The 5,405-nt window shown below is 35.8% G+C and overlaps 1 protein-coding gene across 1 annotated transcript in view; it reads right to left on the bottom strand.

Annotated features, from left to right (window-relative positions):
* The window catches only part of LOC118735208 (ATP-binding cassette sub-family G member 4), a 602,774-nt gene extending 597,797 nt beyond the window's left edge, over positions 1-4,977 (bottom strand). Inside the window, 1 exon segment of the mRNA XM_036464856.1 lies at positions 4,694-4,977. The gene's annotated coding sequence lies outside the window, so the exon portion shown is untranslated.
* Positions 4,978-5,405: the final 428 nt, after the last annotated feature.

Raw genomic sequence — 5,405 nt, 5'->3', positions numbered from 1 at the left:
TTGGCCTGTGTGTGCTTTTATTTGAAATCTAAATGTTTTGGTACCGAGTATCGAGAGTACTGGATACATTTTAAATCGCTACCGAATATCGATCAATACTTGAAAGCATTGACTGAGCACATCACTACTGCTGTCTTCTCTACTATGACGTCACCAAAACAGCTGATTCTGTCAAAATCACTGAGAGCCGAGTAGCGGTATCGTCGTCGGCGCCACCTCTGTATTCTCTCCACCGTGGCCAAAAGCCATTCAATAATTAAAATTTTGGTGTTATTAAACTGAAAGTTATTTTCGAGATAACTAACAACCCTCGACAAAAGTGACGTCAGCCCCCTTTTTATATCCTCCTCTGGTGTACGTTTAGACTCGACGATATGCCCATAAAATCATTGCTCTTTTTATTGTATTAATTTCTTGCGCATATCGAACATTGGCTGAAATATGTGACGGTTTAAGGAATTCCAGTGTATGTAAAAACCTAAAAAAATCCGAAAGTATTTTCTCTGTATAAAATAATATTACACAAACAAAATACATCGGGAAAAATTACGATGCACCGAGTACCGGTGAGAAGACCCCTATTACAAATTTATATGCCCAGAATTTAAAATTCAGTCCAAATCAGAACAAACTTTGAAAAATCAGGACATTAGCGTACTGATTGAAGAAATTAATAAAATCAGTACGAGAGTTGAAAAATCAGTACTGTACTGATACAATCAGTATGTCTGGCAACCGTAGTAATACACAGGCACACAAAAAAAAAATTAGTGTGATGTGGATTTGACCGGACCTACCTATGGTTATGTATTTCGACCCGCAGAATCCGAATTTGAAGTCAGTTTGGCCAATATACCTCCTAGATTTCGAGAAAACTTCAAAACCCCGTTTTTTATTGCCGATTCCCGCTGTTTATTTTGAAGTTTTCAAATCAGGACATTAGCGTACTGATTGAAGAAATTAATAAAATCAGTAAGAGAGTTGAAAAATCAGTACTGTACTGATACAATCAGTATGTCTGGCAACCGTAGTAATACACAGGCACACAAAAAAAAATTAGTGTGATGTGCATTTGACCGGTTATGTATTTCGACCCGCAGAATCCGAATTTGAAGTCAGTTTGGCCAATACACCTCCTAGATTTCGAGAAAACTTCAAAACCCCGTTTTTTATTGCCGATTCTCGCTGGTTTTTTTTGAAGTTTTCTCGAAATCTAGGAGGTATATTGGCCAAACTGACTTCAAATTCGGATTCTGCGGGTCAAAATACATAAACATCAGTGCTGCCGCTGTCACTTCAATTGAAGTTTTTCTCTTCACTTTGGAAGCCTTCACTTCATCACTTCATTTTACTTCGTTTTACTTCACTTTCCACAAATTAGCTTTATCTCCAAAATAAACAAAAATTTCTTTGAAATATATGATTTATTTCACCAAAATCAAAAATCTATATATATAAAATTAAGTGGCAAAACTTCCTGTTCGCATACTCCTCCTAGACGGCTTGCCCGATATCAAAGAAATTTTCAGGGGTGATTGGGGTCTGTGTGGAGGGTGCACATAAGAAATTTCATGTGTGTATCTTTGCACGTTTTGCAAAAACAAAAAAAATAAATCTGTTTGGCTTTACGTGTTTTTTTCGGTTTGCTATTATTCCTAGACGGCTTGCCCGATTTCAATGAAATTTTCAGGGGTGATTGGGGTCTGTGTGGAGGGTGCACATAAGAAATTTAATGTGTGTATCATTGCACGTTTTGCAATTAATTCTGTTTGGCTTTACGTGTTTTTTTGGATTTTTATTATTGTTTTGCCGCAAGATTGGCAGTCCTGCCTTTTACTAATAAATAAACAGAAACAGCTGGCGAATGTTTACAATTATTAAAAAACATTGACAACAATTTAATTTATAATCTTATAACTGGAGTCTACTATCGCACCCTTTCCTCAAACGTGTATTAATTCAATATTCAAATAACGTATATTTATATAATTTGAAAAAATCTCCCTACTATACAAATATGTACAGCAATATTAACTAACTAGCGAATACCCGGCGTGCTTCGCTGCGCCTTAAAAGTAACATTTGAAAATATTAGTTAATATTGCTGTACATATTTGTATAGTAGGGAGATTTTTTCAAATTATATAAATATACGTTATTTGAATATTGAATCAATACACGTTTGAGGAAAGGGTGCGATAGTAGACTCCAGTTATAAGATTATAAATTAAATTTCCAAGAGAAAGCCGGTTCTTTACATATTTTCTAATTACCTTCGAAAATATATTAACTCAAAAAAAAAAAACAATGCTTCATAGATCGATTTTTTTTAAATCTAACTTCATAAAGTTCTTTAAAAATATTTTGTAAATGAGGCCATAAGAGCTTAGGGGGAGAGTTATAACACAAAAATACATTTAAGGCGCAGCGAAGCACGCCGGGTAATTGCTAGTGTTTTGCTAAAATTCTTATTAAGTGGAAGGTATGGCAAAGTAACTTTTCGTAGAAAGTTACTAAAGAGACGCCTAATGAATCTCCGATCTGGCATCGATTATTTGGAAGAAGTCATTTTGATTTTCATTTTCAAATGAATAGTTGTAAAGCGCACCGAAATGAATGGATGTTTATAGTTTGATAATTTTTTAGTAAATATTTGACGAAAATAACAATTATATTTTAGTTTTCATACATCTTTAATTTTATAGCAAAAATTAAACATTTAAGTGAATCTAATCGATTAATTATATTTTAGTGTTAATATCATCAGTGAATTGTAATTTTTGATTTTCTTTCCTCAACGTTAGAGTTGTGTGATTTTAAAGATATTCCAGCACTAAATTTACACAGGAACACAATAAATTTTATATTAATAAAGGTTATAGATTACCTTTATTGTGATAAAAAAATGATCGATTAACCAATCAAGTTATAAATAACCTAATCGAAAATCTCCACACCCCTAATTGTGCTTGAAAGTCTTCACTTCGATAATCACTTCACTTTTCCTCAAAAGACACTCCGAAACACTTCACTTTTAGTGTGTTTTCACTTCGCTCGAAAATTAGGTAGGTCCGGTCAAATGCACATCACACTAATTTTTTTTTGTGTTCCGGTGTTATTATTATTATCGAGTTGGACGTTCTCGATGTTCAATATCAGAATTCACCCACTCCGGATACATATACATATATCAAGCAGTTGGGTTCGGCTGGGTTTTTTTTTAAGGATTAACTGATAAATTGCCGAACGATTCTAAAGCAGTCTAAAATGACCGCTTGCTAGGTCTGGAACACGAGTTTAGTTGGTAGGTTCAAAGCTTTCAAACTAGAAATCAGCTTCTTCAGGATAAGACCTGTTGATGAAACCATCACCGGTACAACTGAAGCTTTGTTGCATTTCCATTGCGTCCTTAATTACTCGCAGAGTTCTACATATTTCTGTTTCTTCGTCGTCGGCATGCTCTCCAGGTTGCTGTTGTTCAGTACTGCAAAGTCAACTCCCCTCCTTCGTTCGTTTTGCGTGTATCACTATGTCCGGTCTGTTATGGCTTATAGTTCGATCAGAAAGAATCGTCTGATCCCAATAAAGAACGGAGCCAGTGTTTTCCATCACTGCTTTTGAAACATGCCTGTAGTATGGTTCCTGTGCTTTGTCAAGGTTTAGAAGCCATGCATTGCTAGCACTTCTGCCAATTGCGTCGTTCTCCAGTCCCCTAAGGTGTGTACTTTAAAGCAGTTATATTTTAAATAAGTATGTATGTATATATTTTACGCAAACACCTTGCATAATTACTCATTTCCATTGGTTTTTGTATCTAAATCCCGTTAAACTAATCACTTTTTTTCTTCTCAGATACCAACAGGGTTGCTTAAGTAGCTAAAAGGAAATTTTACCGGAGTTGAGCGGGCTTTTGTTGCTCGCTTACAAAAAAATTCACCTGTTATTATTATTATTATTATATAGCCAAAACAGCTCATACCAAGGCGTTTCTATTATTTCTGCCATCAGTGTACACGGCGCAAATATGCAAGTGAAAGCATGGTATTTTAAGTGAAAAAAAATAACTTATAATATGTATTATGAAATATGAAATATCTTACTCGCACACACTCACGTATAATAAGGAAAAAACAAGTTTTTTTTTCTTTTTGCTAGCACAAGCGAGCGAACGATCAACTTTTGCAAGGGAAGCTAGTATTTGGTAATATCGTATTGCAAACTGCAATGCCGTTGCAGTCGCAGGGAATTATGCTGCATGCAGCTATTGCGCCAGCTGAAAAAAAACTGGATTTATTTTGTTCCTTTACTTGACTTGGATCGGCATTCTTACGAGTATTTACAGTTTAAGATTCTCATTGTGAAAATCTGAAACCAGTTCTTACTGAAAGTGAGAAGCCATCAGAGTAGTAAGATTCACGTGGAGGATGCTTCGCATAAGAAGAATTCACCTCATTACACTACAACTTGACTAACAACTCTGATATGAACGAAAGTAACAACTTTTGTTTTCGGCAGCAGTAGTACGCGCATATGTCCGTTTATTCCGCAGAAAAATGGCGAAAAAACTAAAATGCTCCAAACACAGATATTAATGAAGCATTCAATAAACTTAGCTTAATCTTGACATTATATATACTGATGTCTACATATGTATGTACATAGATTGATACATACATATTTTTCTTTGACTCACATTTTTAACTAAATCACTATACTATGCAAGATTTCAAACATAAAAATCGTTTTTTTCTTCCTAATTTCAATTTACATTCCCGATCGCGTTTCAATTGTTTAGCGCAAAGCGAGCGTGTTTATTTATTGTCCTTATTATAAATCGAAAAGCGAGCGAAAAAATGAACATCCAACCGCTCTGATCGAGTGTAGTTAACACTTTGGCTATTCTTGTCGAACCAAATGATCGACGAGGCGTCGAAGCAGCTTAGCGATCGACTGGCTGTTAAGCAAGTGTGAATAACTTGGAGCTATGACAGCAGCAGAAGGGGTTCGGGGACCACAGAAAAGGTTGAGCAACAAGAATAGCCGCGGCAACTGACCAGCAATACAATCAGAATTACTGTAACAGTGCAAGTGGTGGCAGCGGCAGCGGAACTGGCGGCGCTTTTAAAGCGTTTTGTAACCGCGCACGTTCATTTCCACACATACACATTGTAAGCATACCCTGCAAAAAATGCAACTAATCCGGGTTGACTCCGGGAGCAATCGCAAAGAAACATGCTACTAATACCACTTTTGATCGCTTTATATGCAATGAACTGTTCGCTTTTGTTCGAGCATGTCCTATGAAGAGACTAATTGTTCCCCGAATGGATATAAAACGGGAGTAGTCAATTTTATAAAATGAAAATAAAAATTTCCGCCAGTTGCGATTCGAACCAGGCACTGCA

Source organism: Rhagoletis pomonella, unplaced genomic scaffold (assembly GCF_013731165.1).
Source record: "Rhagoletis pomonella isolate Grant_MI unplaced genomic scaffold, Rhpom_1.0 Rhpom_scaffold_00003, whole genome shotgun sequence".
Classification (NCBI taxonomy): Eukaryota; Metazoa; Arthropoda; class Insecta; order Diptera; family Tephritidae; genus Rhagoletis; species Rhagoletis pomonella.
This window is presented reverse-complemented; position numbering and strand designations above follow the sequence as displayed.